Genomic DNA, 25,226 nt, shown 5'->3' with positions numbered 1-25,226 from the left:
AACCTCTGGGTGTCCCTATTAATGAGGTTGAGTTGTTTCAAAGTAGAGACACTAAAGGTTGTCTCAGTTATCTGTGTCATTCTTCAGAAAACCCCAAAACTTTTCTTCTAAGGAAGGGTCAAGAATTTGAAGCTAAGAAAGCAAGCAAGCTATAATTTGTTTTTTAAGTAGGTTTTCTGTCTCTTTTTATTAAGTGGAATTTACAGATATTTCTATTCTAAACCGTTCCTGTTTCATGATGCAAAACATTCTTACACTATAGTAATGATCAGAGATAATATTGTTAACACCATCAACAAAAGAAAATATTTCTCAGTAATTCCTCTCAACTTCAAAATCCTAAGGCATTGAACCTGTATGAAAAATAGTAATTAATATTCGCATTGAGTTTCACCCTACTGGCTTGTGGTTTTTCACTACTTTTACCATATGTTGGGTTACTTTTGCTTAAATTTTCAAAAAATAGAATAAACATATGCTTATTAATTTTAGCTTTTATTTCCTTGTACGAATACATCAACAGACAACAAGAAGCACTCAGAAAAATAATTCTCTTAGTGCAAAATTTCCATTTACAAATAAAATTTTAATTTTAAAGTTTCAAAAATGGCCATTTTTGTTTCAGTTTTGTTAGAATATCACTTGGAATACAAGTAATACAAAAAATATTCTTCTAAGAGAAAGAAATGCCAGTTTGTTTAAAAACAGAGAAGAAGGGGAAATTTCATCATTTTTTATGGAGCTGATTTGTATAATGCTTTGCAGAAATCTGTAAGAAAGATGGAAAAGTCAAAGCAAAAGCATTTCTTCAGAAGTGGCTTGGAGTAACTTTTCTGTCTTCTGGACAGCAGTAATGTGAATGAACACTGAATAAATATGACCAGCTTCACATCATAGTATGGGAACACATGTATGATTAACATCTGAAAAAATCAAAATATGTTGGAAAAAAAAATCTAAAAAAATACAGATGTATTGATGCTGATAAAGTACAAGATAAAAAATAATCTAATTTAAGCAGTTTCTCTACAGTATTCCCTCTATTCTAAATACAGCAAACCAAATGTAACACATTTCTCTTAAGAGAATATATACAGAAATCAAGACAAACATGTAGATTGTAATCAAAAGACTTATATTTTCCTTCTCTTCCTCCAGCACCCCATCTATATACCCTCTGAAAGCTCAGAATTATCTTCCTACTGACTGACTTCTGATCTGTCTGAAAATGCTCTTATCAAATGCCTGGGAACTTTGCGTTGGGGTGGCTCTAAAGCAAAGCAATATAAAACCAGAAACATATAGCTTTATTTGAGTTTGGTAAACTTTTTTGTTGGCACATGCTAAGACTTATTTGTTATACCTCTGTGTGGTTTCTGCTTATTTGATAAGGGGTGGTGTATTAAGATAGCATGTTTTATAGCATCTCTGCTAAGCAATTTCCTTTCTACTTTCCTATTCAGACCTTCAAACCACCTCATAGCTTTCTACTGGATTGAAACAAAACAAAAAATGTTTTCATAAACATAGAAAGAACCTTCATGTTTGCCTTCTAGAAATGGAGAACTTGTTACACAGTCTCCTCAGGGTAACAGTATCATTTAGTTAATGTCATTTTTAGTGAATCAGAAATAATTTAGAAAACAACCATGAATGACTTAAAGAATTATCACTCATAACTTGAGACAAAGCAGTTATTGGAGCTTTACTGAGCTTGGATTTGGGGCAAATTTTCCCTTACTTACCTGGCTTTTGCTGAAATTGGTGTCAATTTATGTGTTCTTAATTGAACTCAACTGCTATACAATATGTTTTGAGATGTGGCTGGTATCAGGAAGGCATTGCATTTTGGACCATTCTTTCAACATGTTTTTAGAACTAGTGGGTGCACCCACACAAAGATTAATATACTTGAAATTGTTTCCCTATTTACAAAAAAACCCCAAAACAATAAATCTTATTAAATTAGTTGGATATAAGACAACTTGAAAGAAGTGATTAGGGGCAGAGAAGAAAGGCTAATCCATTGAGGAAGAATAATTTGAAAATGCAAAAGATCCAGAAACATGATAAAAATCCAAAATTCCTTAGGGTTTATCTGATTATATTTCTGAAGTTTGCTTGTCACTAATTTTCCTGGAAACACACTTGTCTAACAATTCCTTTTTTCATCCAGAGAGAAATGTCAATCCAAACTAGCATTGCACAAGTGTCACTCAAGCAGTGAAGCAGATAAAAGAGGTTATGTGAAGCCACATTCCTTCCCTGAACACACGGAACCCTTTCTTTCATCTGACTATTCTTATTTGCATTCCCACCTTATTTGAAGATACTTATTTTTGTTTGACTCCAGCTGTGTAATCTCCAGCAGTATAGATTTATGGTTTAGACTTCAAAGTGTTGCTGTAAACTTATTTTAGATCTTTCCTCTCTCCCATCCGAAACCAGCCCTCTTTTCTGTGTGGGTGGTGGTGTGGTGGAAGTAGGAGAATTAGGAGAATGAGTTGTCTGAAAGTTTGTGTATTACATTTAGATTGTAAGCAAGTGCTGGCAGGTTTCTGCGGATTATTAAATATTGGCACAAGTGCTGTGGATGCCTAGAGCTCTGTTGTCATGTGACAGTAGAAGGTTGACACTGGGACCAGAAGAAAAGCAGCTCAAATATTGTCAGTGATGTCATTATGATTTTTAAACAGAGGTGAGGGGGAGAAAGTAGGTGCCTTGAACTCATGAGAAATGCCAGACAACTAGGGATTTTGAGAAGATGATACATAAACAGAGCCCAGAGACAAATGGTGTTCTAGTTCAAAGCTGAGCCTGTAGTGATTTCCTGCCTTAAAAGTTTATCTTTTATACTGCCAAATATGTTAAAAAAACCCATGAATTGCTTTTATATGGATAGAAAAACATAACAATGTCACAGCTGTCAGTGGCAATTTCAAAAATTTTACCTTCAATTTTCCTATTCCTGATTTTTTTCATACATTAGAAATTAACCTACTGGTGATTTAAGCTTGACTGCACTCACTCTATTAATGACTATTATCCTTTACTGTCCAAGGAATCTTTTGACAGAATTCAGAATACCACTCTCAGTTTGCATATGTATGTTTTTGTCCCTTCCTTAATTACTTTACAATTCCATCTTAAAAAATTATTCTTTGCATTTGCTTTGGTTTGGGTTTTTTTAATTTTTTTTTAATGTAGGCCATGGTTCCAGAGTAGAATTTCAAATTATGCTTTTGAAGCGAAGATAAACTTACTGTTGTCAAAGTAAGAAAGTAGAGAAGGAGAAGGAGATACCTTCTTAAACTTTTTACCTAAGTAGAATTTGTTGTCCTATTTCGTGTTGTAGCAGACAGACATTGGACGGTGCTGAGCACAAATTATGGTCAGATTTTCAACAGGTGTGATGCTTAGAGCAGAACAGAAAATTATTCTCCAAAGAGCTTTAAATTGGGAAATGCCATATTGAAAACAATTCTTTTTTCTGTGAAACTGTAAGGATCTTATCCTATCTTACTTATTCCATTGTATTGGGTCTGGCAGAGGTGGAATTAATTTTCCCCATAGCAGCCCTCCTAGTGCTGTGCTTTGTACTGGTAGCTAGAAAGGTGTTGATAACACACCAGTGCTTTGGGTAGTGCTGAGCAGTGCTCACACAGCATCAAGGCTGCCTCTCCAACATTTGCCCCCGCTCACCCCCAAAAGCCAGTAGGCTAGGCATGGGCAAGATCTTGGGAGAGGACAGAGACAGGACAGCTGACCCAAACTGACCAAAGGGATATTGCATACCATATGATGTCCACACAGCAATAAAAGCTAAGAGAAAGGAGGAGGAAGAGGGGGCATTCATAATTTATGACTTTTGTCTTTTGGAGCAACTGCTTGTGTACCAAAGCCCTGCTTTCCAGGAAGTGGCAGGACATCACCTGCTGATGGGAAGTAGAGAATAAAATCTTTGTTTGCTCTGCTTCCACATGCAGCCTTTGTTTTTGCTTTTTATTAAACTGCCTTTAAACCCCACAAGGGTTTTTTTTTTTCCATCTCATTTTCTCCCTGCCCGTCCTGCTGAGGAGGGGAGTGATAAATTGGCTTGGTGGCACCTGGCATCCAGCCAAAGTCTGTCCACTACGTCCATTTAAAGGAAGGAAAACAACAAAATCTAAAAAAAAAAAATTAAAAATACCTATACTATTGTAGAGTAGGAAGTGTCCACTTTCTAAAATTTTAGAATTACTTTTGTTTTCAAAGTATTTTATTAAAAAATGCTTTTAATGAAATATCAAAACAAAGATTGTAAAAACGATTCTTATGAAATGCTCCCACTGTCTGCAAATTACGGTTTTCCTTGGATATTTTTTCTTAAGCAATTTCAAAATATTGGCTTCTTATTGCGCTTCTGAATGATTTGCATTTAGTAAATCTGTTTTTTGAACAACAATGTGAAATACATTTTAATAAGACAGAGAAGGGAGTGCTGAAACGTGAGTTAACAGAACGGAACTGAAAACACAGGCATTAAAAGTTTAAATTATATGCACTTCTATTAAGTGTTCAGAAGCATTCATACTTGAAAATGGTAGGGAAAAGGACCTCTGATGACCTCTATTTAGGACTGGAAAAGATCACCTGGATCACTCAGTCAACTTATTGTGACCATCAATCCTGCTACCTGTAAGTAAAGTACAGTAGCTAGCACAAGAAATCAAACTGAGAAGGTGAATATTTCTTTATCAAGGAAGTTCACTGTTGCATGCAGAAAAGTGGTTAAAGGATTAAGATACCGCATACTTTGTTTATTTTTTTGTATAATGTATAGGTGATCTACTATCAAGTCCTACCAGAAAAATTCAAGGCCCTCTTAATAAATCATATCTATTCTATGGATAAAACTAGTCATAATGAGTAGCTGTTAGAGATGTTGGTAGATGCAGGCAGAAACATTGGAACTTTCTTATTTTTAGAGAAAATTGTAAATCCAACCCTTACCACCACAATACCTGGAAACACAATAAAGGTAAGACACCTTAAGTACACATTTTAGAATCTTCTTTTTATCCCACTTCAAGTTCCTTGTCTTGTGCAATTTTCAAACTTTAGCTAGGAATCAATGAAAAGAAAATAATCTTTTTTAACACAATGTGGAAAAATATAGCCCAGTGAACCTCAGAGCTGAGGGGGACCACCTTCCAGCATTGAACTCCTCCTAGCAAAGGACTTAGAACCCTGACAGCACCTCATGCTTTCTCCATTTCTGCTTGAGATAACCTGGCACCCCTGACGTTAACATCACCAGAATGGATGTGTAAACATAGCACACCAGAAAAAGGGGTACATACTAGGGTTTTTTCTATAAAAAATATAATGGTATTACTAATGAGGCTTTTCTGCAATAATCAGATAAATTAGACTACAAGTGTTTGTATCATTGTAAGTAAACTAGTAATAATAGCTGGTGTATTTTGATTAGAGTCTTAAAATTGTAATAAGACAAACAACAATTTTTTGTTTCTGTATTGAAGGAGCTTTTCCTCTTGGTCCTAAGAAGAAGGTGAGCATAACTCTCCCTAGGACAACATTTATGAGACTCTCAGTCTTCAGAATCTGAGAAAAAAGGACTGCAGGAACAGGAGCGATCCAGTCATGGTAAAAGCATAACAACTGATTAAGCTAAGTAGAAAAGCATGCTGAGTGCAGTAAGAAGAGTATGAGAGAGAAGACTATGAGAAACTGTAAATGCTGGCAGAATAATGTTAATATATTTATTGGGTGACTGAGGTCATGACTGTTAGATGAGTAAACTTGAGGGACTGTTTGGAACAACAGATTCCTGTGCTACAGACAGTGGATTGTTATCTACTTGCATCTTATATATGTAGGAATAAGCAGTGGAATGCCATGCTGTCATCACTAAGCATTGTATCCTTCTTCAGTCAGTAGAATAAAGCCAGGTATCTGCCAGTGGCAACCAAAATGACTTTTGGTCCATGTCACTGTATCCTGGTTTTCTGTTATTATATCTTGGATGGAGCAAGTTATTTCATTTTCTACATGTGATGGGCAATCTGGCAGGTATCAGACATCCTTTTTTGTAAGGATCTGCCAGTAGGTACATGTCAGAGAAATACTGCCTCTGCACAAAGAAGCAACTGATGATCCAGAAATCCATACCTTTGCTACATATTTGCTCATTACCACATTAGCTTGAGTCGTGCCAAGAAATAAGGATTTTCTTCCCAAAACTCCAGGACAGACTCCATAATGCAATTGTTGCAACAGGAGGTTTAAAATGATTGTGAATTCTGTTGCTGTTAATGTTTCTAAGAAGGCATGTGAAAAATGCCTTCAAGCCCAGTAATAAGTAATATACTTCCATACAGTCACATTGTTAAACACAGGGCCAAATGATGATACAGGCTAATGAAAACAACACTGTAAATTTGGGAAAAATATCTTGATGAGAGTTTTTTTGAATAGAAAAAGTGTGTTAAAAAACAAAAAGCAGAGGCCCCATTTTAAACTTCATTATCTTATGCCTCTGAAGGGGAAACAGTTGAGTTGTCCCATTTAGCCATACTATGGTTAACTTTTGTTTATAATTGTCCCCTAAACCTTTACGAGTCCTTACATAATCTGAATACTAGAAGACATAGTGAACACCTTTATTTCTTGGGAATGCACAAAAAATATTCTTAATAGAAAAACTCTAACAGTCTGGAATTCTGTTTGACAGTTGAAGTTGTCTCTGCCTCAGCAATGTAATTTACAGTATTACATTTTGAGGACTTCTCTTCTATTTTACTTTAAAAACCGTTCATCTCTACATCTGAAATATATATTTCCTGGACTACCACTTTCAGATGTATTTTATGGGAAGTGTTTATACAAAAACTACTACTATTGATCTATTCTTCTAAGGCACCAAGGCATTTCACACAAGTCTGTGTTGGCAATTGGGCTCGACTTTCCTGCATTCCAGTCACCTGACACACATCTTCTTTTTTTTTCCCCTCCCCCACCTCAGTTCAGCATTTTAATAGGCTCTTGTTTTGGAGCCTCTGTTTGGACAGATATAAATCTGTCAAGAATAAATGATGACAAAAACAAAAGCAACATTTAAGATCATCAAGCAGAAATCTATTTTTCAGATCTGACATGGCAAAGCATACAATAGCTCTCCTTAGAGGCAGCCAAATCTGGGATAGAAGACAGCAGCAACTTGACAGAAAAAGTTGCTGAAGGACAAATAGTTAAAAAGAAAATTTTGAGCAACTACCCATACTTAAGGTGGAATCAGATATGAAATTTTTATCTAACTTGGTACTTCTGGTGGGTTAGCCTTGGCTAGCAGCCAAACTCCCACCCAGCTGCTCACTCACTCACCCTCCTTAGTGGTGCAGATGATGAAAATAAGAACAAGAACAAGAAAGATTGTTAAGTTGAGATAAAGGCAATGAGGTTACTTACCATTTACTGTCGTGGGCAAAAGAGAATTGACTTGGGTTAATTTATTTATTGCCTATTCAGGGAAGATTCAGACTTGACATTAGGAAGCATTTCTTTACAGAGAAGATGGTCAAACACTTGAATAGGCTTCCTAGAGAAGTGGTCAATGTCCCATGCCTCTCAGTGTTTAAGAGGCATTTGGACAATGCCTTTAATAACATGCTTTAACTTTTGGACAGTCCTGAAGTGGTCAAAAATGATGTGGTCAGATGATAGTTGTAGGTCCCTTCCAACTGAAAATATTTTCTCTTCTCTTCTCTTCTCTTCTCTTCTCTTCTCTTCTCTTCTCTTCTCTTCTCTTCTCTTCTCTTCTCTTCTCTTCTCTTCTCTTCTCTTCTCTTCTCTTCTCTTCTCTTCTCTTCTCTTCTCTTCTCTTCTCTTTTCTCTTCAATAGATTGATGTACTGAGAAACAAGAAGACAAAGGTTAAACAAGCACCTTTGCTCCACCCTCCCACACACACAACTTCACTCCTTCAATACCAGTTCTTCTCCCTACCCTGCCCTGAGCAGCACAGGTGGGATGGGGGCATTATGATGAGCACACAGTGGTTTCTCTCTCTCACTTCTTCCTTCTCACGCTTCTCCTCTGTTCTGGCATGGGTTCTTCCATGGGCTGCAGGGGACTATCTGCTCTGGTGCCTGCAGCACCTCCTTCTCCTTCTTGGATATTAGTGTTCCCCCCATTGTTTCTTACTCTTTTTGTTCCCTTCTCGTCTCTCTGTCTGTTGTTTTTTGACCTTTCTTAAAAATGTTAACACAGACGTGCCAACAGCTTGGCTGATGGAATCAGCTGTGTCTTGTGGTGGGTCTGTGTCTGGCACAGGGTAACCCATGACCTGTTTTCAAAGCAGCCATCCCTGCTAACAAAGCAGACCCCCTGCTACCAAAACCTTGCTATGGACAGTCTATACAGTACTGATCTAAATTTTCTTCCACAAAATGAGACCTACATTCCGGTGAAACATTCACCTATATGTCAGATCGCATATTTCAGTTCAGAACCAGAAAGCATATCTTTACATCCAGAAAACATAAAAGATAAAAAAAAAAAATACTGAGGATAGTATGAAATAGTCTAATGAAGAGCAGAATCGTAACTATACATCCTATAATTTCCCTTCAATAGCAACAAATACACCTGCCAGTTTCCCATGACATCTATGATTTCTGCCTTTTCCATATAGACAAAACAGGTGATGTACCATAGCCATTTTATTGATCTCTCTAGTCTGATGCCCTAAACAGTCATTTTACTTTGGCAATGTCTAAAGCTATTCTTCAGAATAATCCTCTGTTGTAGATAATTTCCTAATGCTTGTTGCCCCATGAGGAAATAAGGTTGGGTATTCCTGTCAGGAATTGAAGGAGGAGGAGGATGTGGTATAGCTAGAAGAGACCACTAAATGTCAGGCTGACAGTAGGAGGGGAAGGGGAAAGGATAATAGCGGTCTTCTCTCCGCTATTATGAGCTTCCCATTATTCAAGAATTATTATTTCTAACTGGTTACAGTTTAGTCATCTTGAATACAACCCATCTGGTATGAGAACACATCAGAAAGTTAATTTGGTTTTAGATTAGTTCTTAAATTCTTATGCTACTATTAAGATGTGGACAGTATTTGTAGGACCTTGATTATAACACTGTATTCCTAAAACCTCAATTATGTTATTTTGATAAATATGTAATGCAGCATTAGCTGAAACAAAGCACATGAGGCACACCTCATTCAGAGCATCTGTTAGAACAAATTGTAATACAAAATATGTGAAAAAAATTAATCAGACAATCATTGAATCCTTATGAGAGACAGGTTTTCAGAATTAGGAGCAAGCAGAAGAATATATATTTTCTTCTCTGGTATTATTTCAAGACCCAAATGAATTCATATTACTGCTTCAGTGGGATCTATATTGAGACATATGTGTTAGCAAATTTTGCTATAACATAGTGGGATGGTGATTTAAAAAACATATGAATATGTATATATCTATCAGACTGTTTATTTATTTTGAGGCGGCAGCTGCAAACAAGATTTTCAAACTAAAGGGCTAAAATAACTTATGTGAATTAATCTTAATTTTAAAATAATCTCAGAATATAACGTCATAGAATATAATCACCATCTGAGTTGCACTACTCTCTTAGTGATAACCAAAGTTTACTTTGAAAATAGTATCTGTTTTCAATTCAGGAAAAAAGTTAATATAAAATTGAATTAATAGACACATATGAGACTCTTTGTATGCTATGTGAAAATCTGAGAGTGCTAGTTATGTACTGTAGCCAAATAAATATCTTCATTCACTAATGATCCCTTTGTCTACTGGCATAATTCAGCTCATAAAGCCAGAAAAAATATGCAAATTTCCTGTTACCATATTTTTGTCTATGAATAGTATATTTTCTATTAAATCATACACTGATTTTCACTGGCTGACTAGCATACAAAAAAGAACTTCAATACTAATTGATGAGTAAAGATTTCCTAAAAGATACTAAAATACAACACATATTTAAATGTGTTATGAGATCTGAGACATGCTTCCCAGGATGTTATTTAGATTTCCAGTGTGTGGTTTGATTCAGGAACTGGTAGATTTAAAGTGTCTCACCTACTATAGCTCTTTACTGTTTATTTTCTGAAATAAATTTCCACCAGGTAAATGGCTTATACAAAGTCCTAGGTTATGATGTTTTTCCTGCATTGCCTCCATTACTTCTAACTGTAATCATTACTTGACGCTATGTTTTAAGTAATTTTGTGCCCTGAGTTCTTAGTGAGGCTTCTACCAAAATTTAAGAGAGAATAACAGACAGAAGTCTGGTTTCAAATAACTCAATGAGTTTTTGTGGTATGGAACACAGTCTTGATGGTCTCACCTCAAGAGAGAACTGTACCTCCTTTATGCTGCCAGCCTCCATTTCCATTGAATGAAATGCCAGGGAAAAGGTGAAAATATAAGTTTCATTACAACTTGAAGTTGCATGAAGCTCTAGATGGCACTCAGAGCTGGGTAGGCATGAAAATACTCGTGTCCTTTAGCATAAGCATAACCCAACTAAATTCCTACTGCCTTCAGTGTTGCATAAAATTCACCATACATTTATACTTTTAAAACAAAGTGTTAGAATTAAACTCATCATAAGTAGCAATGAAAGAATTCTGAATTCTGAAATAACATAGTGCTCTAGATTAGGGATTTCATGTTTTTCCCTTTCTCACATGGAAAACAAGGTTGTAAACTGAAGAAAGAAAGAAATTACTTTAACTAAGCATACAAAAAAATTTCACAGTGAAGGCCTGATTTCACAGCCTTTGATTCCTTGATATCATCATATCTGAGAAGAATCAAAAGAAGCTACTTTTGATGTACCTAGGAATAAATCTTGCCACTTTTCTTGCTTGTCACCTGTTCGAATTTTGGTAGATTCCAAAAAACGAATCATAGTAACTTCTGGCAGTGAGACAGGCTTGTGAGCCACATTTTCAAGACGGTGATTTATAAACACATTTACCTGTGTATTGACAATATTGTTCCAGATGAGGGTTCCTGGAGGCCAGCAAACCTATATCACTGAGACAATATATGGATTTGATACACATAAAATCTTTCAATCTCTCGGCTTTTCTGTGTTGGTTATATCCACTATTTTCTGTGTACACAATATTCCCAGATTAATGGGTACAAACTTATTTTATATTTTCTCTAGATAAAGGGAGCTAATATTGTCGCAGAAAAAAGAACACATGCCTCTAATATCAATAGTAATTTAATTCATTTCATGAGAGTTACATCTGGGCTAAATGAGCAGACAGTAAGGTGGATTGAAAGCTGGCTGAATGGTTTTCAGAGCAGCCCAGAGGCTTCTAGGATGAATGGTACAAAGACTCATTGGAGACAATCTTCAATACTGGGTCCAATACTGCTTAACACCTTTATTAATGATGGGGAGGAGTATACCTTCAGACAGTTTGCTGATGATACAAAACTGGGAGGAGTGGCTGATATGCTAGAGAGCCATGCTATGATCCAGAGGGATGGTGACAGGCTGGAGAAATGGGCTGACAGAACCTTCATGAATTTCAACAAGGTGAAGTACAAAGTTCTGCACCTGGGAAATAACATCCCCTTGCAACAATATACACTGGGGGCCACACAGCTGGAAAGCAGCTTGTCAGAAAAGGTCCTGGGAGTCCTGATAGACACCAGGTTGAACATGAGCCAGCAATGTATATAAATACCTGAAGGGAAGGTGCAAAGAAGACAGAGCCAGGCTCTTATGAGTGGTGCCTGGTGACAGGACCAGAGTCAATGGGCACAAACTGAAATACAGGAGGTTCCTTCTGAACACCGGGAAACATTTGTTTACTGTCAGGGTGATGGAGCACTGCAACAGGTTTCCCAGAGACGCTGTGGAGTCTCAGTCCCTGGAGATATCAAAAAAACATCTGGACATGGTCCTGGGCAATCCTCTCCAGGTGGTTCTGCTTGAGCAGGAGTATTGGATTAGATGACCTGCAGAGATCCGTTCTAATCTCAATATTTCTGTGATTCTGTGGTTTTAAATTTATATTTATATTTATTTCCTGAAGCAATTACTACAAATTTCTTTGCTCTTTCACCTGTCCCCAGCTAGATGCTCTTGTCATTTGCTAGAATATCTTCAGTACTTTTGCTGGTACTTTACTCTCACTGAAATATTTTCATAGCCTAACAGTATGGTACATTTTCTTCTATCTTCCTCTTGGTTTGATGGAGTGACACCAACTGACAGCAGAATTTCAACCTGTAATTTCATGCATTATCTGAGCTTCACAAAACAACTTCAGTGATTAAACCTTGATAGAATGCTCTTGGCTATAAGTGTCCTTAACTAAAACTTTAAATTAACCTGCATATAGTGAAAATTAGATGATAGCTAATATGAATACAGTATTCACTCATCCAATATGCTCAGAAGACAATTTAGACTCAATAAAAAAATAAAATCATACTAATAGATGCGGTTAGATGTATCTGTTTATGAATGAATTACTCCTTTGTCCCTTGACAGTCTGGATGTATACATGAAAATAAATAAAAAGATAAAACAAATATCATAAGAGAGGAAATGTATCTTAGTTTCTAAGTGACCCCAATTTAGTGAGGATTAACCTTTCTAGTGCAAGCCAACTTGTTATTGACTGGTATCAGTAGCTTGTATAATGGCTAATACTGTGGAACATATTCATATTAGTACATACATACATACCCAGCTTCTTTCTATTTCTTTTGCTGTTTTGCTTTATTGAGATAAAGACAGGTCAGTTACAGCTCTTTCCTACATTTTCTCCCCTAAGCTTTCATGTTCTCTATCAGCTGTTACTCTCACTGTCTGTATTAATTCTTGGGTCATTGAAAAGGCAATATCCAAGGAAAATGTAAATGCTACAGGTATCAGTGAAGGAAGAAGTTTCTTTTTTTCTTTTCTTTTTCTGTTTTTTTTCTTCCTTTTCTTCTTCTTCTTTATTGTCATCTTCTTATTATTCTCTTTCCTCCTTTTCCTTTTCCTTTTCCTTTTCCTTTTCCTTTTCCTTTTCCTTTTCCTTTTCTTTTTTCCTTTTCCTTTTCCTTTTCTTTTTTCCTTTTCCTTTTCCTTTTCCTTTTCCTTTTCCTTTTCTTTTTTCCTTTCCCTTTCTCTCTCACTCTCCCTCTCTTTTTTCCTTTTCCTTTTCATTTTCAATGCCTTTTTTTTTCCTTTTCTTTCCTTTTTCCTTTTACAGTTTCCCTTTTTAAAATTGTCACAAGGGCAGTCACAAGAACAGATCTTAAGCTTTCTTCAGAGCCAGGACAACACATTGGACTGCTGCAAGAACTAAAGTTACTAGTAACCTCATCATGTTCCACCTGGTGCACAAGACCTGTTTGTGTAAAAAAATAACAAAATTTTAAAAAATATCTATATTGACACGTATACTTCCCACACTAAAACTTCTCACTTTTTATATTGTTTCAACTAACTAGAAGATGGAGAATAAACATATGAAAAAATTGAGTGTTTACCATTTTTCCAGAAGCTGCTGAGGTGCTGAGATGATAAGCGTCGTGCAAGAGCTCAAAAAAAAAAAAAAAAAAAAAAAAAAAATTATCTGTGCTAAACACCTCTGCAAACTAAATATCTTATTTAGATAACTCTATTGCTTTAGTACAGTACCTAAGTCGATTTTACTTTGCAATTGCACCATTATACTATCTCTTTATATTTTCATTGTATTTTCTTTGTAGTTTAAAGACTTTAAATACATGAACACTTTTTGAGATATAATAAATTTAAGTGTGGTTTTATTCTGTGAAAACTATCCAGAAAAGCTTTTTTTTTTTTTTTTATTATTATGCGACAAGGTATAATGTGCTCCTAGACTAGAGTCTCTGAGTTACACTTTGTATATTATACACATATATTTACCCCATCTTTTTCTTACCTGTTTAAGGTAAATTAAAAGGTTTTCAGAAGTCTGAAATACAGTGGAGATACAGTGGAATCTGATTTTTTATGCATTCCATTCTACCTTATCAAATAACTGATGGATGTTTTCACAATACTGAATAAAGTTTGTGCTTCATAAGTACGTAATTTACTCATTAAGACTATTGGTCCAAATTTTGACTAGTTGTGAATGACATTGAATGAAATCTCCTAATTTGCACTAGCTCTAAGTATAGTCTAATGCACTGACTTCATTAAAAAATGGCAAAATATGTTTAACTGAAACCTAGTTTAAACCTTATTAGAAAATCAATTGATACAAAATTCCATAGTTTTGCAATTTCAGTACTTTCACTGAAAAGCTGGAGAAAGCTCTCTGAAACTTTCAGTGGCATGCTGCTTGCCATAAAGTTGAGTAAAACCTGTGCGTGTTTTACTGCAGTGCTTGAAACTTCACAACCTGCCAGAAAAGCTGGATAATTTACTGCTGAGGAGATTCAGCTTAGAAACAGAGTGTGGTAGTGCAGTATACTTACCTTGTATGTGTTTTTTCTATAAAATCTTAGCATTACTCCTGTGGTTTTTTTGTCCTTTGCTATTCTTTATTGCTACTTTTTCCCAGGCCATTTCTTCAGCTTTAGTTTATAACCACAATAAAAACAATAAACCCAGTATCTTACGATAGATAACATTTATGATGTTGTGGTACTACACAGAAAGCATATAGTATACAAGATATTACACTCAATGTCTGGTGTATGTATCATGTCATATGATATGTAATGATTTCACAGGACACGTCAAATGGTTGAAAGATAACTACCATGTCTAGGTTTCCCTTTCTGCTTTCATAAGTCCTTTTATTCTTCATAAATCTTTGTTCTTTTTCAGTTTCTATTTCCATTCCCTTGCAGCGTCACTATGGCAGATAACATTTACCCTCCTGGATGTTCTATTTTGGTATTACCACTTTGCCAGAAAAGGCCATATATGTAAGGCTGATATGACTCTTCCACAATGAAAGTTGTGAGAAGTCTTTAATTTCCTCAGCCACTTCAAATTGCATCAGGCTGAAGCTTGATAAATGAGCTGTTCATTTAAAAGAAGTTTGTTTTTTATTATTTAAAAAAAAAAAAAACAAAACACAAACTTCTAAAATTAATAAGCTGTTTAAAAATATGGAGTACCAAACATCTAATTAGAGAATTTCAGTTTATTCACACTTTTGACAAATTATTGAAAAAAAATCAGAGAATTATTTCAGAAGCATTTTAAGATTTTTAAAGTACACACAGTTATAATTATTAACAAAAATATATGTAATGTATAAATCTAAAATGTTGAAAAGCATTTGGTCAAGTTTGCTTGCATAACAATTGTGTTTTCAGACTGCTAGCTGTCTGTCCATTTGATTGCTTTAACACTGCAGCTCACAACTTGAAAGGTAATGACAGATTAAGAATTCACTGTTCCATTTAGTCGAGTTCAGGAAGGGCTAGTGGATTCCTTAAGAGACTCATAGATTCAAATTCTTCTTTGTGAACTATATGAGTCCTGAAGTCTGCCACACTCATTGTGTGTAAAAGGAACAGGTATTCAAACATCTTTGAATTCTCTGAATGTTACTGGTATTGTGATTATCTTGTTAGGTCTTTGGTGCTGGTAATATGCTCCTTCTCTTGATCATCAGAAGCCACCCATGTCTGATGCCTTAGAGATTCAAGATCTACAGAGGTCTCTTCCAACCCCACGTATTCTATGATTCTATTGTACCTCAGCTTTTACCATTCCTCGTAACCCAACTGACCAATTTATCTACCAATAAATCTATTACATATACCCAAAAGAGTTTTCAAGGATTTATGCAAGTTTACATTGTTTTTTCTATTTCAGTATGGAGCAGTAGATGTCTGTTGCCTATAATTTTATAGTATCTCTTTGAATCAGCTGCTAGCATTTTCCAGAGAGCTATTGGATTATGCTATAGCTTGCACAGCTGGGAAGTATTTCACAACAGAAAGACTGAAGAGTACTTGAAATCCTGTATACAGCCTTGTAAATAGAACTTTTACTCAGAACAATGGCAAGGTACTCCAGGTGAGGAGGAGGTAATAATTTCTTGCAAATAAAATTGAAGATTGCATTTAAATAACAAATGAAAAAAATTGTTTCTGACTACAAAATATTTATTTATGTATTTATTTATTAATTCATGGTTTTGATAATTAGTAAAAGTAATTTCCTACATGGCACGTTAAATGGTAAATTTTACTTATGCCAAAATCTTTCATAGTGTGCTCTATACATCCAGCTTTTTTGATCTCCCTTAAGATCTTTTCTCTTTGCCTCCCTAAGTAATTTCATATTATCCTCAAGTTTTCAACTTTGTTGTTAGCTCTGTTCAACCTAATAAATGGTTCAAAATCCATTCCTCAAATACCCCGTACATCCCTATAACATAATATTACAAAATTCTTTACTATGAATGGACTCCAAAGGAAATAATTTACTAAAGGTAAGTGGAACTCATAATTATCCATTGTGTTGGATGTGTGAGTGTGTGCTGGAGCAGGGGAAGCTGAAAGAAATTTCTTCTTTCTGAGAAAAATGGAAACAGATTCATGACTAAGCTCAAGTAAGTTAGATACAAATGTAGTTGAAGTAGCTCCATGAATTTTAATTTGTTCACATTCCTCTTACTCTTATTCTTCCTATCAAAATGAAGTATTTGAAATATTAATAAGCTAACCTCCTCAAAGTAAATTATATGTAATGAATTACATTCAAAACATAAAGGTGTAACTGTTAATTTTCTATTTAAGAGACAACCATAAATTTAAAAGGTCACAGCATTATATAACAAGATTTTGTAAAAAGGTTGGATTGTTTGTTGTTTTTTAAATGCCATAATCTCAGCTATTTTTATGTGTTCCATGACAGTACTAAAATCTGACCTCAACTAATTAATGTAATTAAGATATTTAAAGTGATTGTTAAAGGCAATAGCCATTTGGGACATCCCTAAATATATGAAAGGCATAAACTATATCCCTTTAGTTTTCATGGTTATTTACATATATTTACCTAAGAACATGCTCCTTAGATACTAAGAGATATTGCAATAAAAAACATCCCAAGCTCCAAAGGGTTTATAGTATGATTTGGCAGTGTGACAAGCTGATTGACATATACAAATCTCTGTGCCCAGATATTCATAGATTACAATAAATGATTTTCCAGTATGGACTGATTTACAGGATCAGAGCTGTATCCATAATACATAAATAAAGGATGATGGAAAGTATGTGACAAGAAAATAATTGAATAATATAGATTCATAATCCTAGGATTGACCGTTAATTTTCCTTTCCTTTATAATGACTTTCAAACAGATTTTATCATCTCAGAGAAAGAATTGATAAGTTCATGGGTCCTACAAATGGACAAAAAATTATTTGCTTATAGTGCTCTGAGTCAATTGATGGCGGACATACTTTTGTCAGCAACATATGTTCTGCCCAAGGAAAAGAATATATGCTGTCAATATATGAAGAACTATGCTTTACTGAGCAAATTGTGAAATCAAATTTCAGTATGCAGAACTTGAAGGAAGAGAAATAGCAGACATTGCAGATTGGGTAAAGCTTGTCCTTTGAGACATTCAGAATATCTCAGATTGAAGTCATGAAAGAAGTGCTCTTATTAACAAAAAATGACAACATATAATATATTCTGCAACAAATTTTTAAAGAAAAGCGAATTACCTTCCTATCTGGATTTTATCATCCATCATGTAAAATGAAGAAATGTATTAAACCCATATTTTCCTTATAAGTCAATGACTTTTTTTTTGTACAGTAAAAAGAAAAAAAACTTCTGCAAAACCATAGAAAACATGAAATGGTCCTGCCTATTCAATATGAATTTTGAAATGATAAGACGTCTATGGTAGGAACTGAGAAAAGAATTTTAGCTCTTTTGAGCGCTACTCAAAAGAAAAAAAAAAGATTTTTTTCCAACCTTTGCATTAAAGATTGATAATGAGGGATAACATTTCTGAGAACCTGAATCTTCAATATAGCATTAGTTAAGAGTCGGTTAACCTTTCCTTGGCTATAGAGAATTGCAAACTAAGCCTGTTTGGAATTTTCTGGATAGCTAAACATACACGAAATAAGGCATCAAGCTTTTCAAAAGAGTATGATCAACTTTATAAGTCTTGGATACTTCCATAGTTCCTGTCTGCAGTAGTTCAGAGGTATCATATTTATGTGCATATTTCTGGTGTGGTATCTGTTTTAAACTACATTCAGCAGAGGGAAAAAAATCCTGCTGGGCTACGAGGAATGGTAAAAACTGAGGTACAATAGAATCATAGAATATAGAATCATAGAATCATAAAATCGTTTAGGTTGGAAAAGACCTTTAAGATCATCCAGTCCAACAATTAACCTAACATTACCAAGTCCACACTAAACCAATCAAGGGTAGACTAGATTAAACCATGTCCCAAAGTGCCACAGCTACCCTTTTTTTGAACACTTCCAGGGATGGGGACTCCACCACCTCTCTGGGCAGCCTGTTCCAATGCTTGACTACCCTTTCCGTGAAGAAATTTTTCCTAATTTCCAACCTAAACCTCCCCTGGCGCAGCTTCAAGCCATTTCTTTTGTCCTATCACTAACTACTTGAGAGAAGAGACCAACACCCACCTCACTACAACCTCCTTTCAGGTAGTTGTAGAGAATGATAAGGTCACCCCTCAGCCTCCTCTTCTCTAGGCTAAACAACCCCAGTTCCCTCAGCCGTTCCTCATAAGGCCTGTGCTCCAGACCCTTCACCAGCTTTGTTGTCCTTCTCTGGACACGCTCCAGCACCTCAATGTCTTTCTTGTATTGAGGGGCCCAAAACTGGACACAGTATTCCAGGTGCAGCCTCACCAGTGCTGAGTACAGGGGGACAATCACCTCCCTGCTCCTGCTGGCCACACTATTCCTGATACAAGCCAGGATACTTTTGCCCTTCTTGGCCACCTGGGCACACTGCTGGCTCATGTTCAGCCGGCTGTCTACCAACACCCCCAGGTCCTTTTCAGCCAGGCAGCTTTCCAGCCACTCTTCCCCAAGCCTGTAGCATTGCATGGAGTTGCTGTGACCGAAGTGCAGGACCCGGCACTTGGCCTTGTTAAACCTCATACAGTTGGCCTCAGCCCATCGGTCCAGCCTGTCCAGGTCCCTCTGCAGGGCCATCCTACCCTCACGCAGATTGACACTCCCACCCAGTTTGGTGTCATCTGCAAACTTACTGAGGGTGCACTCAACCCCCTCATCCAGATCATCGATAAAGATATTAAACAAGACTGGCCCCAAAACTGAGCCCTGGGGAACACCACTCGTGACCGGCTGCCAACTGGACTTAACTCCATTTACAGCTACTCTCTGGGCTCAGCCATCCAATCAGTTTTTTACCCAGTGAAGAGTATGCCTGTCGAAGCCATGAGCTGCCAGCTTCCCAAGGAGAATGCTATGGGAGACTGTGTCAAAGGCTTTGCTAAAGTCCAGGTAAATGACATCCACAGCCTTTCCTTCATCTACCAGGCGGGTCACCAGGTCATAGAAGGAGATCAGGTTGGTCAAGCAGGACCTGCCTTTCATGAACCCATGCTGGCTGGGCCTGATCCCCTGGTTGATCTGCACTTGCCTGTTGAGTTCACTCAATATGAACCGCTCCATAACCTTTCCTGGCACTGAGGTCAGCCTGACAGGCCTGTAGTTTCCTGGGTCCTCCTTCCAGCCCTTCTTGTAGATGGGCGTCACATTGGCAAGCCTCCAGTCATCAGGGACCTCCCCTGTTAACCAGGCCTACTGATAGATGATGGAAAGTGGCTTGGCAAGCTCCTCTGCCAGCTCCCTCAGTACTCTCAGGTGGATCCCATCTGGTCCCATAGACTTGTTAGCATCCAGGTGGCATAGCAGGTCATTAACTGCTTCCTCCTGGACTGTGAGGGCTCCGTTCTGGTCTCCATCCCTGTCTTGCAGCTCAGGGGCCTGAGTACCCTGGGGATGACTGGTCTGGCTATTAAACACAGAGGCAAAGAAGACGTTAAGTACCTCAGCCTTTTCCTTGTCCTCGGTGACAATGTTCCCCTCCACATCCAGCAAAGGATGCAGATCCTCCTTGGCTCTCTTTATTGTTGATGTACTTATAAAAACATTTTGCCTAAGCCTGGTATTATTTCCTAGTCTGAAATTTCAAGCTGCTGGACTTCATATTTGCCTCCACTGAACTTCATGAGATTTCTATTAGCCCACTCATCTGGCTTGTAAAAGTCTCCTTGAATGCCTTCCAGCAGAGGTATGATATACATGAACTATGCAGACATTTAAGAAAAATAGTCATTACAAAAAATGAAATCAGATAATGCAACAAAATAATTACTTGCTTCTGAATATCATCCACTAATGTATTTCATAGCAGTCTCTTTCAACATATCTTGGGGAAAAAAAAAATACATACTTGTGTACACACTGATGTAAGGCTTATGCAATCTGGGTTGAATTCCAGTTCTAACTGATCTTTTATTCTCAGGCAAGTAAATCTTCTTTGTACCTCAGTTCCAGGTACAAAATGTTGAACCCAGTGTTTTATTCACTAGAGGTCTGTAAAGTTAAATTTACTGATGCATGGGAGGCATTGAGACAATAAATTGCATAGATGAAATGCAAAACTCATTGCACAGAGTTATGCAAATAAGCTCCTATGCACCCATATATCCATTAGTCAAGCTCACAGTGGTTTTCTAAAAATATATACTTGCTCCTTAAACTATATTAATTGTCAGTCTCAATTAAGAGGAAACCAGATTCTTTTATTAATTAATTCAAATTTTAAGTCCAAGTTTTGTCCAAGTTTTTTTCAAAAGTTTATTTGCATGTTATTGAATAAATAATAAACAAAATTAACTTGATCTACAGCCATACCTAAATCAAAAGTAGATAAAACTAACCCCTTCTCTATAAACAAACAACCACTTTAGAAAACGATAAACAAAGTTAGTGACATCCAAATTTTCAGGAACGAAAATGACAAAGCCCAATGGATTAGTGATTCTTATGTTATCATTACCATACCAGTAGTAGACAGTACATGAAAGAAAGAAGTTATGACAAGTTAAATTCAATAAGCCTTACAGGGATCCTACTATAGAGATAATTTTCATAGACGCAGATGTTTATCAATATCCACATATGAAGATGTACACTTATCTAGTGCATTAGAATTATTTATTAATCTATTTATCTAGTACATTTATCTCTTACAATATTCAACACTGTTCTTTTATATTCTTCTCTCTATACTATTCTTCTCTTTATACTATTCTTCTCTTTATACTATTCTTCAAGAACTATGACTTGCTATTGCTTAAGTTTCACTTCTCTTAAACTACATCTCAATCTGGGATTGAGAGCATTGAGTGATTGAGAGCAGCCCTGCAGAGAAGGATGTGGGGGTACTGGTAGATGAAAAGCTGGACATGAGCCCACATGTGCACTTGCAGCCCAGAAAGCCAACTGAATCCTGGGCTGCATCAAAAAAAGCGTGGCCAGCAGGTTGAGGGAGGTGATTCTGCCTCCCTCCTCTGGTGAGACCTCACCTGGAGTACTGCATCCAGCTCTGGGGCCCTCAGCACAACAAGGACATGGACCTGCTGAGGCAGGTCCAGAGGAGGGCCACAAAAATGATCCGAGGGCTGGAGCACCTCCCCTACAAGGCCAGGCTGCGAGAGTTGGGGTTGTTCAGCCTGGAGAAGAGAAGGCTGTGGGGAGACCTTATTGCGACCTTCTAGTACTTAAAGGGGGCCTGTAGGAAGGATGGGGAGAATCTTTTTAGCAAGGTCTGTTGTGACACGACAAGGAGTAATGGATTTAAACTAAAGAAGAATAGATTTAGATTGGATATAAGAAAGAAATTTTTTACAATGAGGGTGGTGAAGCACTGGAACAGGTTGCCCAGAGAGGTGGTAGAGGCGCCATCCCTGGCAACATTCAAGGTCAGGTTGGACAGGGCTCTGAGCACCCTGATCTGGTTAAAGCTGTCCCTGCTCACTGCAGGGGGGTTGGGCTAGATGACCTCTAAAGGTCCCTTCCAACCCAAAGCAATTCTATGATTCTATGATACATAATACTACTTTTTACACCAGATACAGTGTGTGTGTGTGCGCGCGTGTGTGTGTTCGTGTGAGTGTATGCACATGCATACACTGATGTAGCCAAAGATCTATTTGTCATATATGGTTTCTGACATCTGTGTTCAATTGTTTATAATAATCTCTTTTCAGTGATTTAGGGCTAGTCCTCAGGGAAATGTGACTTGATGGTTTAGTGCCAAATGTCCATCAACTGATGTTGCCAAGATTCATATATTTTCCCCAACATTTTACTTATTAATCTGTATGTAGAAAGTCTGAGAGCAATGCCTACCATCAGATAAAACCCAAATTTGTCCTTTTGATTTTCTAATTAGGGTCTCTATTCATTTTACTGTGATATGCAGATACTGTACCTGATTTCTAGAAGTATCCTGATTAAATATGGTTCAGCAGCAATGTCTTTCTAAGTAACTACTGCAGTCAGTCATATATGCTTCATTAAGTTAAGTGTGGTGAGTATTTGAGATTTTAGGATGAAAAGAAGCCAGGGAAATAGGTATAGTGTATTTTGCCTTAGCAGTTTTCTGTGCATGGTTTAATGGCTAAATCAAAGGAAATGGAAACAGAAATAGCAGTCTTCTGCATCACTTCCTATTATTTGCTCTGTGATCTTCTTCAGAAAGCAATTTCTTATCATAAGTGCATGTATTTTTAAGGTCAGGTGATGCAAAAGACGTAGTCTCAGAAATAGGAACATTCTAAGTGTTAAAACTAATCCCCAAAATAAGAGGGGAAGGGAAGACAACAATTATGAATAATAATCAACAGACCCTAAAACCAAACACATTATAAACAAATCAAAACAGAAGGTAAAATAAACAGAAGCTACTGAAGTATAAAAATGTAACAGGGGAGATAAAAATCTCAAAAAAACCATAGATGGAATGTTAAATTAATTTTAAAATATAGAAGCAATTGTAAAAAGTTTAAGTCTAATAGTATATGATGTTCAGCTCAGATGACATCCAGTAAATTGATAGACAAGATGATACCAAGTCCAGAACTAGACAATAGGAATAAATAGGAAGTAAAGAAGTAAGTGGTAATTATTTACTTTTGTTCCATGTGTAAATGAAGTAGACCAAAACATTCATATTGCATGTGTATTTTAACTGATCTATAAATAATAAGTAAGCTTAATGAAGTGACAGTTCATTACTGTTAGAAAGAAACTGTTTTGGGTTTGCATGGCAAGGTTTCAGTAGCAGGTGGGGTTACAGGGGTGGCTTCTGTGAGAAGCTGCTAGAAGCTTCCCCTATGTCCAATAGAGCCAATGCCAGCTGGCTCCAAGATGGACCCGCTACTGGCCAAAGCTGAGCCAATCAGTGACAGCGGTAGCACCTCTGTGATAACATATTTAAGAAGGGGGGAGAAAAAAAACCAAACAAACCACTGGGACACAAACTGCAGCTGGAGTGAAGGCTAAGAATATGTGAGAGGAACGACTGTGCAGACACCAAGGTCAGTGAAGAAGGAGAGAGAGGAGGTGCTCCAGGCACCAGAGCAGAGATTCCCCTGCAGCAGGTGGTGAAGACCATGGTGAGGCAAGCTGTCATCCCACAGCCCATGGAGGTCCATGGTGGAGCAGATATCCACCTGCAGCCCGTGGAGGACCCCGCACCAGAGAATGTGGGTGTGCCCAAAGGATGCTGTGACCCCGTGGGAAGCCCTTGCTGGAGCAGGCTCCTGGCAGGACCTGTGGACCCATGGAGAAAGAGGAACCCATGCTGGAGCAGGTTTGCTGGCAGGACTTGTGGCCCTGTGAGGGACCCACGCTGGAGCAGTCTGCTCCTGAAGGACTGCACCCCGTGGGGGACCCACGCTGGAGCAGTCTGTTCCTGAAGGACTGCACCCTGAGGAAGGGACCCATGCTAGAGCAGTTTGTGAAGAACTGTAGCCCATGGGAAGGACTCACTTTGGAGAAGTTCATGGAGGACTGTCTCCTGTGGGAGGGACCCCACACTGGAGCAGGGAAAGACTGTAAGGAGTCCTCCCCCGAGGAGGAAGGAGCGGCAGAGATGATGTGTGATGAACTGACCGCAACCCCCATTCCCTGTCCCCCTGCACCACTCGGGGGGAGGAGGTAGAGAAAATTGGGAGTGAAGTTGAGCCCGGGAAGAAGGGAGGGGTGGGCGGAAGGTGTTTTAAGGTTTGATTTTATTTCTTATTACCCTACTCAGTTTTGATTGTTAATAAATTGAACTGATTTTCCCAAGTCGAGTCTGCTTTGCCTGTGATAGTAATTGCTGAGTGATCTCCCTGTCCTTATCCTGATTCATGAGCTTTTTCATGATATTTTCTTTCCCCTGTCCAGTTGAGAAGGGGAGTGATAGAGTGGCTTTGGTGGGCACTTGGCATCCAGCCAGGGTCAAACTACCACAGAAACATACAAAATTCAGGTATGCATTTGCAGGGAAAATCACTTGCTTTTTACCACTTCTAAATGCAGGTAAAGGAATAGATCCCCTCTGATTTCTCTGTCTTTTACATAAGCAGATACAGATCACATGTTTAGTGTTGCCTTTAGTAGTCAATTCTTGTAGCAAAGAGTATTCGTTTAAGAAATGTTATTGATGTTTGGTTTTTAAGTAATCATTTTCTAAAGTACTTTTCTCTTGATACCAGAGCAGATAATATAAAAATATCTAACATCACTGTGTCTTTTAAAAATTGGACTCTTTTTCTATGTAGCCACTCACTGCAATATCACAGAATCGTTGAATCATTGTCCTGGTTTCAGCTGGGATAGAGTTAATTTTCTTCCTAGTAGCTGGCATAGTGCTGTGGTTTGGATTTTTTATGAGAATAATCTTGATAACACACTGAAGCTTTACTTGTTGCTTAGAAGTGCTTACACTAGTCAAGGACTTTTCAGCTTCCTATGTTCTGCCAGGTCCACAAGAAGTTGGGAGGGAGCATAGCCAGGACAGCTGACCCAAACTTGCCAGAGATATGTTCCATACCATATGACATCATGCTCAGTATATAAGCTGTGGGTGGGGAGTTGGCCGGGAGGCAGTGATCACTGCTTGGGGACG

Source organism: Pelecanus crispus, chromosome 2 (assembly GCF_030463565.1).
Source record: "Pelecanus crispus isolate bPelCri1 chromosome 2, bPelCri1.pri, whole genome shotgun sequence".
Classification (NCBI taxonomy): Eukaryota; Metazoa; Chordata; class Aves; order Pelecaniformes; family Pelecanidae; genus Pelecanus; species Pelecanus crispus.
Note: the sequence above shows the minus strand (reverse complement) of the source record.